The sequence below is a fragment of the Amphiura filiformis genome, chromosome 2 (genome assembly GCF_039555335.1).
Source record: "Amphiura filiformis chromosome 2, Afil_fr2py, whole genome shotgun sequence".
In the NCBI taxonomy this organism is placed as follows: domain Eukaryota; kingdom Metazoa; phylum Echinodermata; class Ophiuroidea; order Amphilepidida; family Amphiuridae; genus Amphiura; species Amphiura filiformis.
In genome coordinates this window covers 12,572,641-12,586,709 of record NC_092629.1, presented here as the reverse complement: position 1 = coordinate 12,586,709, position 14,069 = coordinate 12,572,641, and the positions used below count along the sequence as shown (strand labels likewise).

At 36.4% G+C, this 14,069-nt stretch overlaps 2 non-coding genes across 2 annotated transcripts; both read left to right on the top strand.

The window, feature by feature from the left end:
- The first annotated feature begins 3,020 nt into the window (after positions 1-3,020).
- On the top strand, positions 3,021-3,092 carry Trnag-ucc (transfer RNA glycine (anticodon UCC)). The gene has a single exon. It is a non-coding gene; the product is annotated as a tRNA-Gly (tRNA).
- A 3,789-nt stretch (positions 3,093-6,881) lies between these two features.
- Trnag-ucc (transfer RNA glycine (anticodon UCC)) lies at positions 6,882-6,953 on the top strand. Its single transcript has one exon. It is a non-coding gene; the product is annotated as a tRNA-Gly (tRNA).
- Positions 6,954-14,069: the final 7,116 nt, after the last annotated feature.

The window sequence follows — 14,069 nt, the reverse complement described above, 5'->3', positions numbered from 1 at the left end:
CTTAGGGTCACGCAAACAGCGTAGCCGGGGGATAGGCAGAGTGCCGAGAGGGAGGGCGATGTTATATGCCTACTGGCGTCGCGAAGTAGATCGGTACAAGAAGGGGTGTTACTGGGTACAAACAAAATGAAAAAAGGGGGTCGTTGGGCATAATATTTGAAAATATGGGATCATTGGGTATAAAATTCCAAAAAGGGTCGCCGGATAAAAAATGTAGAAAATATGAAGCAAATTCTATTTCTTGTTCCAAATTTCAATGCAAATTTGCTGAAATAAGAGAATTTGAAAGTTTCCGCATTATTCTTTAGCATTTTGATGATACAATTCTAGAAAAAAAGGGGCTCATTAGGAGCCGTACCTAAAAAAGGGTATGACTTTTAAGAAAGGGGGTCATCGCGATCGTGTATATTTGACTTCAGAAGAGGGGTCTATTGACAGGCACATACCGACATTTCTAAAGCTGAGTGCCCCCCACGTAATGGATCGGATAGCTTCTAAAAGATTTGATTTGTTGAAATTCGCGATATAATGCAAATTTTATTATTAAAAATTGATATTGTGACATTTAGCAGTCCTCAAGTCATCATCATACAGCTGATGCGATTTACAGCTTTTTCGTCAGCTGACATCATAGTTTCATTTAGTTGTTTCAGTTCCTTTTGGATCAAAGACATGCAAGTAGTTTTTAAACTACTTGTATGTCTTTGATCTATAAATAGCTTTAATCTAATTACGCTATTATTATGGGTTATTATGTTCATTGAGATTGATAACGTTAATATTTCACCTTTAAATCTTAACTTTTAGCAGTTATGAAACTATTTTACACCCCTTACTACGAGTATACGTGTTTTAAATAATAATAATAATAATAATAATAATCATTTATCAATCGGCACATCTGAATCCAGCCAGCCTCCATCCTTCAGACATGCTTCCAGACCAGCCTGGGTGGGTGATCAAGTTCTGCTCTTCTTCCCCAAATTGTCATATAAGTTCTCACCTTGCCCCTACTTTCTGGCAACCAGTACACTCAATCTGATTCTTTGCCAGAGTGTCACTATTCCCTCCACAATACACTCATATAAAGGGGGTCAGCATCCTGAAAATGTGGCTGTGAGAAACACCTCTACCACAACAACAAAAATGGCAAAATATGATGAACTTGATGCTCCTGCCAACACTTAGTTTAGGGGCTGTGCAATATTTATGGTGAGTTAAATAATCTGAACATGTCGACATCATATTCATTCTAATGTATACTTGTCAAGATTACTCACCAAGTAGACTTGACCAAGTCATTCTTGTGGATGACACTACGATATGGTAGATCAGCATTCAATTTGTGTAGGTTTAAAGAAAATACATCGCAAGTCATTCCTGCCGTAAACTAGCCGAATTGTATAATTCGACCATGTCCATTCTCGATGTCCATTCTCAGCGTTCTGTATTACATTCTCCCTTTATATACGCCTTTCATTTTGTCTCGTGAAGTTGTGTCATATAACTCAATCACCATAAAGGCTAGCATTGCCTCGCGTAAACGTTGGAACATCATTATACGTAATATCACGAATATATGTACGGCAAACACGTTTACTGTCGTAGAAATCAGCGTGGTGTATCATTTACGCTCATTCACTTTGCGTATCAGGAAATTTCGTGTTATGTTCCAAATACATACGTCAAATATACTTTATACAATCCCGATTGTGTTGGAGTCGTGTAAAATAACTCAACTAGCACAATCATTACTGGAAAAGCAGTATACGCGCGTATAAACACGTATGATCAGAACTCGTGTTGAAGGTAAATATTATACGCCATTCAGACGTTTTGGCATACAGTTGAACTAATCTACCAACGAATAGTGTATTACCTCGAATGGGGGGTATATCGCTGTGTCACAAGTGGAGACTGTATTGTACGTTGAAATACGAAATAGGGAATGCCGCTGACTTCCTATTAATATCGATTCATGTTTGTCCAGATTAAAAAAAAAAAAAATGCAACGCTAAGTTATAAGTTGTGGGCATTTTCCATCTCCCAAGAAAGGATCACGAACATGGGGCGGAAATAACACCTAGCAGTAGTACCTCTTTGTATCAATTCTTCGGATCTCCCTTGTAGAACCCATGCCATTCCTTCTGTGTGTCCGCTCTATTTATCTCAATATTTGAGTGCAAACACCGCTAGTAATCGAGGGTCAGTTGGGGTCTTCAACGAGGGTGGGGGGGTTCAGAATTTCAACTCGGTGAAGTCATGCCCTACAACTAACTCAATCAGAAAAAAAAGTGCTATAAAGATCAGAAAGACTCATTTTGGGCATCTTTCAATTTTCAAGAACCTTTTTCACTTGAGATTATATACATACAGGGCAGCCAATAACCATTTTTCAAAAAAAAAATGTATGTAGCACATGTGGAGTGGTATGTTATTTTGGTAAGGGGTTAACAATATTAACAATTAGTCTCTGATAATGAATGGAAATAACTGTTTGACAGTAAGCTGCCTTATAATATTCAGAGTGACTTAATCACCACATTAATAAGCTCGTCATTAACTTCTACGCTGCAAATAGAAATATTTAGGTTTCTGTAACACTTTTTAAACACATGCATGTGTTTGTTAACAACTGACATGACTGAAAATATTACAGGGAAATATTAATATCCACATTATCTGGAAATTACTGGTATTTTCAGAACGCTATACTCCAATATTAACACTTTCATTCTCTTTTAAACTGCACTCTACGTAAACACACCAAAGTTCCAGTACTGCCTGTTTCATATCCCTGCTAATACGTAAATCGATTTTGATTATGTCGTATAAACAACTCAGCTATTTTACACATAAACCAGTTTACTTTTTAACCCCGTATACCAGGTAAAACTAAAATATGTGTTATAAAATAATAGCATGCGTCATTTATATTATTTGACGTACAAATTACAGTCATGGTGCATAATCAGCAACCTTTGGCTTTATAAGCAAAAGTCTTCAATTTGTGCATTCAAGCGTCGGTGGTGTAGTGGTTAACATAGTTGCCTTCCAAGCAATTGTCCCGGGTTCGATTCCCGGCCGACGCAGTGCTTTTGCTTCTTTTAAATATCATGAATGATTAAAAACTATTAGTTGGTATCAAATGGTTCCAGTTTGAATTATGATTCATCCAAACTTTTTTTCCATAAATGTTCTGTGCATAGTCAATTGAAAATATTAGAAAACTTGCATTCTCTGCTGTCAGAGGCGTCGCGTCGGTGGTGTAGTGATTAACATACACCAGGCACAAAAGAAACTCGTCAGTTATATTCATCCTTGCTGTTCAATAACTTGATAATTTTGGATTATTCTGAAATATACATTTTGTTAATTGGACTTTGCTTTCTCATTTGACACCCTATTTGTGAAAAACGAACAAGAATTGACCAAGATATTTGCCTTCAAAGCCTCAAACCCCAAAATCAAAAGTTGCATTTTCAACGATTTTCAATGGGAACGCATCGTGCCAATCAATAAAGCACACAGTGTAACAGGCACAATTGAATCGTTAAAATTACAACTTTTCATTTTGGGGTTTGAGAGTTTGGAGGCGCATATCTTGGTCAATTCTTGCTCAATGTTCCGAACGAACAGGATGTCAAATGAGAAAGAAAAGTCCAATTAACAAAATGTATATTTCAGAATAATTCAAAATTATCAAGTTATTGAACAGCAAGGGTGAATATAACTTACGAGTTTCTTTTTGTGCCTGGTGTAGTTGCCTTCCAAGCCATTGGCCCGGTTTCGATTCCCGGCCGACGCAGTCTTTTTTTAAGAAGCCGTACTTTGCGTATTGTTGGGTGATTGATCGATTGTATTGCTTTCACATCAAAACGTCGAGGATCCTGAAAGAGAATTTGTAATCATTTTACATGATGCGGTAGTGAATATGATTATATTATCACGTTATTAAGTTTGGGTTAAAGTTTGGTAATTTTTGGTAACATTTTATATTGCTCAATGATGTAACCAGTGGTTAAATTATCCTAAATAAAATAATAATAATAATAATAATAATAATAATAATAATAATAATAATAATAATAATAATAATAATAATAATAATAATAATAATAATAATAATAATAATAATAATAATAATAATAATAATAATAATAATAATAATAATAATAATAATAATAATAATAATAATAATAATAATAATAATAATAATAATAATAATAATCTATTCCAATCTGCACATCTGAATCCAGTCAGCCGCCATCCTTCAGACATGCTTCCAGACCAGCCTGGGTTGGGTGATAAAGTGGTGCCAAGTTCTGCTCTTCTTCCCCAAATTGTCATATAAGTTCTCACCTTGCCCCTACTTTCTGGCAACCAGTACACTCAATCTGATTCTTTGCCAGAGTGTCACTATTCCCTCCACAATACACTCATATAAAGGGGTCAGCGTCCTGAAAATGTGGCTGTGAGAAACACCTCTACCACAGCAACAAAAAATGGCAAAATAGGATGAACTTGATGCTCCTGCCAACACTTAGTTTAGGGGCTGTGCAATATTTATGGTGAGTTAAATAATCTGAGCATGTCGACATCATATTCAATGTAGTCTTGTCAAGATTACTCACCAAGTAGACTTGACCAAGTCATTTTGGCATTCTTAAGATAACATTTGCAAATGAATCTTTAAAGGTCCATCCGGACGATCATAAAAATCATCAAAATTTAGATTTTGGTACCTTTGTCATATGTGTTAACCATATAGCCTGCTAGTGGTTCAGCCGAAAGCCGTGTATTTAAGACAATAAGGCATTTACATGAATCTGTAATTTATATATATACTGACAGTTTATAAATTAGCTACATGTATTTGAAGTACCATCTCCTGGAGGGCCGTGAAACGGCCTTAGGACTGGCGGATAGACTAAATCCACTCTCCTAACCTTCTCTGTTTTAATTCATGTTTTCTGTAATCGAGAGTAGGTTTATTATAGTTTTCACATTCGCACTTCGAAAGAATGACATCAAATTGTATTAGTATGATTTACACCCAAATTGGCATTCAAATTATGTGTAAGTTCACATTTGCATCGAGTCATGCTGCTGTGTTGCCTTATTGTCGTACGATCTAATGAGAAAGATTGGGAGAATATCTATAAGCCGCACATTGGTGCTGTGTGTTTCAGGTCTATTTCATACGTTATTTACAAATTGTGGAGTCGTATGATCTTTGAATCTATTGTAGTCATCACGATCTAAGCGAGATTCGTTGGATAAAGAAAAATGTTTATTACTTTTTTGAAGTATACGTCAAATATTCCTATTGTATACCACTTCGCGTATCAGAGGATAGCATGATAGCATGAGATAGCATTCATTGCCTCGCGTAAACGTTGGAACGTCATATTCGTAATATCACGAATATGTGTACGTCAAACACGCTTACTGTCGTAGAAATCAGCGTGGTGTATCATTTACGCCCTCATTATCTTTGCATATCAGCATATCAGAGCATATCAGGAAATTGCATGTTTATGTTCCAAGTACATACGTCAAATATACTTTATACATCCCGATTGTGTTGGAGTCGTATAAAATAACTCAACTAGCACAATCGTTACAGGAAAAGCAGTATACGCGCGTATAAACACGTATGACCAGAGCTCGTGTTGAAGGTAAATATTATACGCCATTCAGACGTTTTGGCATACAGTTGAACTAATCTACCAGCGAATATTGTATTTATACCTCGAATGGGGTATATCGTTGTTTCACATGAGGAGACTGTATTGTATACGTTTAAATAGGAAATAGGGAATGCCGCTGACTTCCTAATATCGATTCATGTTTGTCCAGATGAAAAAAAACTGCAACGCTAAAATTGAGTACTATAAGTTGTGGGCATTTTCCGCCTCCCAATAAAGGATCATGAACATGGGGCGCAACTATTAAACACCTCTTTATATCAATTCTTCGGATCTCCTTTGTAGAACCCATACCATTCCTTTTGTATGTCCTCTCTATTTATCTCAATATTTGAGTGCAAACACCGCTAGTAATTAGTAATCGAGGGTCAGTTGGGGTCTTCAACGAGGGTGGGGGTGTTAAGAATTTCAACTCGGTGAAGTCATGCCCTACAACTAACTCAGTCAGAAAAAAGTGCTATAAAGATCAGAAAGACTCATTTTGGGCATCTTTCAATTTTCAAGAACCTTTTTCACTTGAGATTATATACATACAGGGCAGTCAATAACCATTTTTCAAAAGAAAAATGTATGTGTAGCCCATAGGGAGTGGTATGTTATTTTGGCATGGGGTTAACAATATTAACAATTAGTCTCTGATAATGAATGGAAATAACTGTTTGACAGTAAGCTGCCTTATAATAATTTAGAGTGACTTAATCACCACATTAATAAGCTCGTCATTAACTTCTACGCTGCAAATAGAAATATTTAGGTTTCTGTAACACTTTTTAAACACATGCATGTGTTTGTTAACAACTGACATGACTGAAAATATTAATATCCACATTATCTGGAAATTACTGGTATTTTCAGAACGCTATACTCCAATATTAACACTTTCATTCTCTTTTAAACTGCACTCTACGTAAACACACCAAAGTTCCAGTACTGCCTGTTTCATATCCCTGCTAATACGTAAATCGATTTTGATTATGTCGTATAAACAACTCAGCTATTTTACACATAAACCAGTTTACTTTTTAACCCCGTATACCAGGTAAAACTAAAATATGTGTTATAAAATAATAGCATGCGTCATTTATATTATTTGACGTACAAATTACAGTCATGGTGCATAATCAGCAACCTTTGGCTTTATAAGCAAAAGTCTTCAATTTGTGCATTCAAGCGTCGGTGGTGTAGTGGTTAACATAGTTGCCTTCCAAGCAATTGTCCCGGGTTCGATTCCCGGCCGACGCAGTGCTTTTTGCTTCTTTTAAATATCATGAATGATGAAAACTATTAGTTGGTATCAAATGGTTCCAGTTTGAATTATGATTCATCCAAACTTTTTTTCCATAAATGTTCTGTGCATAGTCAATCTACCAAAAACGTTTCAAAACGTAAAAGCGGCCAAAGTTTAAAAAATCTTTCCTGTGTGGCTTTTCACCCTTTTTTAAACTTGGTCCCATTTAGTAAAGTAGTATTAACATGAAGAATGAGTCCTAATTTTTACATGCAACAATGTACTCTTATAGGTTTAAGACTGTTCGAAAGCGGTGCAATATGACGTTGGCTACCGTATGTATTATCAAAAACATTTCAAGGTTTATGTTTTATTATATTGCGTGATCATAAAGAGTAGTAGAGTATTATATATACTTAGCAAATTGACTGTGTGTCAACCTGCTACATATAGGCCCTACATCTGTACATAAGGCGCAGAATCGCACATGACGATGAAGAATTTAACAAAGTGAGTATTTGCTACAAAATACATTATAACGTCTATACGGAAAAAACTTCAATTACGCACGAACATTAATTCATTTGCTCTACAAAATAAACATTGACAACTAAGAAAACCAACAAGTAGCCTATAAATGACTTCGTATGGGTCTTTAAAACTTTCATAAATGGGACCAAGTTTAAAAAAGGGTGAAAAGCCACACAGGAAAGATTTTTAAACTTTGGCCGCTTTTTACGTTTTGAAACGTTTTTTGGTAGATATTAATTCTTTTTTTGAGGTATAAAAATATTGCGCGCTAAGTGGTTCTTTGTAGCCATGCGAGGTGAACTAGTTGGATATCCATATTTCGCGGTTAATGGTGCTTTGTAGCCCTGCGGGGCAAACTAGTTGGATATCCATATTTCGGGGTGAGTGGTTTTTAGAAGCCGAGGGTCAAACTAGTAGAATATCCATATTTCGCGGTTAGCGGTTCTTTGTAGACCCTGCGGGGCAAACTAGTTGGATATCCATATTTCGCGGTTAGCGGTTCTTTGTAGCCCTGCGGGCAAACTAGTTGGATATCCATATTTCGCGGTTTGTGGTTCTAGTGGTTTTAACGACCCGTAACCACCCCAGTCAGCTGCATACCGCATCCAGCTATTTTAATTATCAAAATACTAGTTTTTTTTAATGCTATGGGGTAACAGAATTATTAAAAAAATTAATAGCTGAACCCAATAGTTCAGCCAAGGACTGGCAACGACATATTGATGACTTTATATAGAGTGTATTCAATAAACCCAAGGCGGAACGAGAGTTGCTAAGTAACCGCTATCCGAACCATAAACACACATGCATGATCAGACAACGAGTATTCAATTTCCTCATAGCATCCCACGTTGTACACACGTCAGTCGAATTTGGCGGTGTTGGTTTGTTAGCCCTCCAAGTTATAACATCGTTCACTTTGTGTTGAACATTGTATGTGGGCCTCGCTGTAATAACATAAAGATCAGTATGATCAGTGTGGTATCACAGAGCAGACCCTTGAGAGGGTCTGATCATTTGGCTCATTTGCATGGTAGTCGGACTCGCCATTGTATTTGACCATTTGTGTATGGAGAGCAATGGCGACCCGTCATTGTATTTGTTCATGTGTGTATGGAGAGCCACTCTTGGAGCCCATGGGACTTAGGCTAGGTCCTCAGGTAGAGTCAGACGCTGTATGTACTAGAAACGCCCATTCTTGATTCTGCGTTCATTCAATGTTAGCATTAAATTTGTATTGCCCGGCGGCCCCGCGTAATGGAAAAACCTGAATTTGTTACATAAAAAGAAATGAAAATTAAAAAAGCAAGGTTCCACCTGAGTACATATTAAATTGGTGTAGAAATTGTTTTCAAATATATATATGAATTTAGACAAACATACGGGATATAATGAACCTTTGACATGACGCCATGATGACATGATTTTATTAGTCGTTTTGTATATTATAATACCAGTATTTGTAATTTTATATTATATAGAACTAATATTTTGCATCATAAATGCGCAGTTCATATGCACAGACGATTACTAATCTTCACGACTTCAAAATAACATGTTACTAAGCAGGTAATAGGTGCTGGCCTTGTCCTATTGTACTTGTTCATTTGTGTATGGAGAGCTCAAATAGAGGTCAATGGGATAGCTTCTTTATGGGGCACTTCTCCATCGGTTTCAGGGCGCAGTTCATTGAACTCAGCGGGATTCTATTGCAAGTGCTTTTATATTATTACAAAACGGATCGTGGTTATTGCCTTGACAAATCTAATACATAATTCATACCAGGGATTAATACATCCAGGGGTGCGGACATTTCATTGGTCGCAAACCACCGGGATTCGATACAAGTTTGCGTTGTAAATGAATGCGTGAATAAGAGTGTCATCCCCTTGGCGCGATATTTGATTTCTGAAAATACTCAAGTTGCCGTTCAAAATGCCTAAAATCATCAAGATATTGCAATACTGTTTAAAGTGATGTAAAATTGTGGCAAATTTGTATGATTTATCGCACATAATTTCTGCGTAGCGTGGAGAATCATTTACATAGGATTTTGGAGAAAAAATGTGATAATTTTAGGGAAATATAGAATGGCGGAAGAAACAAATAAAACATTTGCCTGGAATGTGTAGACCATACTCTTTCTGTTCCTATTGATTTGGATACTGAAATAATTCTTAAAATGAAGCTGTTGGATGATTTATGTTGGCGTTTCTAGAGTGTGTCATTATTGGCAAACATCTAGGGATATTGTTGAGAGGGCACTCGATTCACGAGATTTCTTTTGCAAGAACGCCAAAATAGCACGAATTTTGTTGGTTTGCGACTGAAGAGTGTCCGCACTATAGATTTCTGCCATGCAAATTAGCTAGTGTCAGTGTGTAAGAAAGTGGCATCTTTTGAATCGTTAAGACAAGCCACATAATCTTATGTAAAACTCTGCTGGGTGTTTCGATCATGTATTATGCGTGTTTGGTCAAGTGAGGGTAATTTGTAAAGCATCAACTTGTGAACAAGTCATAGAGGGTTTGATCATGCTGATGATGTTGCCATTTTGGACGAGTGTTTAAAGCCCAAAATGAATGAATAAAATCGTGTATGAGATATTTGCGGGGATATTTGGGTGCATTAGGCACTTATGGGTTGGGTATAATAGATTTCTATGAATACAATTAAGTCTGATATATTTTCGATGGAATATATATTTTCACTTGAAAAGTTAGTAGTTTTCCGAATAGCAATTTCTGAATATTATATAAAAGGTGAGAATAAGACTATAAATGTAAGAGTATGGGATAATTTTGATTGTTAATAAATGCGAAACGCCGGCGGTAGACATCAGCAATATCAGGGATTGCCGCGATTCTTGCAGTAGCTTTTATGAATAGAATACAATAGTGGATACAATAGCGGATACAATAGCGGAACAATAGAGCTCTCTTACGGGCAAATAAACCTCGTCGCGTTTTGCTAAATTTCACTTCTTCTTTTTCATGAACTAACCGTTATTTTTTTAAACTTTTGGCAAAACTTCGACCGAAGTTTTTAATTGAAAATATTAGAAAACTTGCATTCTCTGCTGTCAGAGGCGTCGCGTCGGTGGTGTAGTGATTAACATACACCAGGCACAAAAAGAAACTCGTCAGTTATATTCATCCTTGCTGTTCAATAACTTGATAATTTTGGATTATTCTGAAATATACATTTTGTTAATTGGACTTTGCTTTCTCATTTGACACCCTATTTGTGAAAACGAACAAGAATTGACCAAGATATTTGCCTTCAAAGCCTCAAACCCCAAAATCAAAAGTTGCATTTTCAACGATTTTCAATGGGAACGCATCGTGCCAATCAATAAAGCACACAGTGTAACAGGCACAATTGAATCGTTAAAATTACAACTTTTCAGTTTGGCGTTTGAGAGTTTGGAGGCGCATATCTTGGTCAATTCTTGCTCAATGTTCACGAACAGGATGTCAAATGAGAAAGAAAAGTCCAATTAACAAAATGTATATTTCTGAATAATTCAAAATTATCAAGTTATTGAACAGCAAGGTGAATATAACTGACGAGTTTCTTTTTGTGCCTGGTGAAGTTGCCTTCCAAGCCATTGGCCCGGTTTCGATTCCCGGCCGACGCAGTCTTTTTTTAAGAAGCCGTACTTTGCGTATTGTTGGGTGATTGATCGATTGTATTGCTTTCACATCAAAACGTCGAGGATCCTGAAAGAGAATTTGTAATCATTTTACATGATGCGGTAGTGAATATGATTATATTATCACGTTATTAAGTTTGGGTTAAAGTTTGGTAATTTTGGTAACATTTTATATTGCTCAATGATGATGTAACCAGTGGTTAAATTTTACCTAAATAAAATAATAGTATTATTAATAATAACAATAATAATAATAATAATAATAATAATAATAATAATAATAATAATAATAATAATAATAATAATAATAATAATAATAATAATAATAATAATAATAATAATAATAATAATAATAATAATAATAATAATAATAATAATTTTATCAATCGCCACATCTGAATCCAGCCAGCCGCCATCCTTCAGACATGCTTCCAGACCAGCCTGGTTGGGTGATTAAGTGTTGCCAAGTTCTGCTCTTCTTCCCCCAAATTGTCATATAAGTTCTCACCTTGCCCCTACTTTCTGGCAACCAGTACACTCAATCTGATTCTTTGCCAGAGTGTCACTATTCCCTCCACAATACACTCATATAAACATGATAAAGGGGGTCAGTATGCTGAAAATGTGGCTGTGAGAAACACCTCTACCACAGCAAAAAAATGGCAAAATAGGATGAACTTGATCAGGCCCGTACGCAGGGGGGGTGCGGGGGGTGCGGAGCACCCCCCCAAATCTGGAAAAGTGTACAAAAAGTCCCAAAATTTCAGAAATTGCGAGCATAGCGAGCCAAAAAATGGGGTTTTTTACGCTTTTTTGGACAAAAAAGGTCCAAATTTGGTCCACTTTACACAAAATCGCCCCCCCCCCTTGGAAAAAGGTCCACTTTTTCAAAATCAGCACCCCCCCAAATGAAATCCTGCGTACGGGCCTGAACTTGATGATCCTGCCAACACTTAGTTTAGGGGCTGTGTAATATTTATGGTGAGTTAAATAATCTGAGCATGTCGACATCATATTCATTCTAATGTATACTTGGCAAGATTACTCACCAAGTAGACTTGACCAAGTCATTTTGGCATTCTTAAGATAACATTTGCAAATGAATCTTTAAAGATCCATACTTATCCGGACGATCATAAAAATCATCAAAATTTAGATTTTGGTACCTTTGTCATTATGTGTTAACCATATAGCCTGCTAGTGGTTCAGCCGAAAGCCGTGTATTTAAGACAAAATAAGGCATTTCCTTGAATCTGTAATTTATATATATACTGACAGTTTATAAATTAGCTACATGTATTTGAAGTACCATCTCATGGAGGGCCGTGAAACGGCCTTAGGACTGGCGGATAGACTAAATCCACTCTCCTAACCTTCTCTGTTTTAATTCATGTTTTCTGTAATCGAGAGTAGGTTTATTATAGTTTTCACATTCGCACTTCGAAAGAATGACATCAAATTGTATTAGTATGATTTACACCCAAATTGGCATTCAAATTATGTGTAAGTTTACATCGAGTCATGCTGCTGTGTTGCCTTATTGTCGTACGATCTAATGAGAAAGATTGGGAGAATATCTATAAGCCGCACATTGGTGCTGTGTGTTTCAGGTCTATTTCATACGTTATTTACAAATTGTGGAGTCGTATGATCTTTGAATCTATTGTAGTCATCCGCTGACTTCCTAATATCGATTCATGTTTGTCCAGATGAAAAAAAACTGCAACGCTAAAATTGAGTACAATAAGTTGTGGGCATTTTCCGCCTCCCAAGAAAGGATCATGAACATGGGGCGCAAATATTAAACACCTCTTTATATCAATTCTTCGGATCTCCTTTGTAGAACCCATACCATTTCTTCTGCGTGTCCGCTCTATTTATCTCAATATTTGAGTGCAAACACCGCTAGTAATAGTAATCAAGAGTCAGTTGGGGTCTTCAACGAGGGTGGGGTGTTAAGAATTTCAACTCGGTGAAGTCATGCCCTACAACTAACTCAATCAAAAAAAAAGTGCTATAAAGATCAGAAAGACTCATTTTGGGCATCTTTCAATTTTCAAGAACCTTTTTCACTTGAGATTATATACATACAGGGCAGCCAATAACCATTTTTCAAAAGAAAAATGTATGTGTAGCCCATGGGGAGTAGTCCTTCAAGGAGGACCACGCTCCATTTAGTACGATAGTCCACGCCGTCAGGCGTGGGTCCTTCTAGATTAGACATATCCTGACCTGGAAAGTCGAGGGAAATCTCAAACTGATTAACCACGCCTACTGACAGCTACTAATGATATTCAGCCAATCCGATTGACTAAATATCATCAATAGCTGTCAGTAGGTGTGGCTTGCCTACCTGCTACCAGAACACTAGCTTCCAGCTTGGAATTGACACCAGTATTGCGTAACAAAATTGATTATTAACCCTCTTCAGTTGCATGTGTTAATCCTGTTATAATACTCGGTTTTCTTCTTACCCTCAGTTCACTGACCTGTAGGTTGCACACAATCAATTCCTTTTGTCATCACTACATTTAATATTGTCCTGGTTAACCTCGATTCCTTACTATTTTTGTATAGAGGTTGTGCTTGAAATTATTGATTGCAGTGCAGTCCATTCAATCAAATGTTGTCATAAACCTATTTGATCGTAGTGCATTTGTTATGTGTGTGAGACGAACTGTCTCGGTAGATTGCAATCATGCTTTTGTTGAATGGATTTGAGTATACCGCCATATTTACGGTATGATACGTCATATGCGCAACCTCTATTAATTGGGATAGTTGACCTATTCGTTTAACATGTTTAAGAAAAATATAGAATTGGAGGACACACGCTTCATAAAAACTTTGGGTTTCACTCATTTATTTACTTTAATTCCTTTTCTTGAAAAAAAAAGAAGTTCAGCAAGTTCTTTCTTTCTTTCCTTCTTTCTTTCTTTCCTTC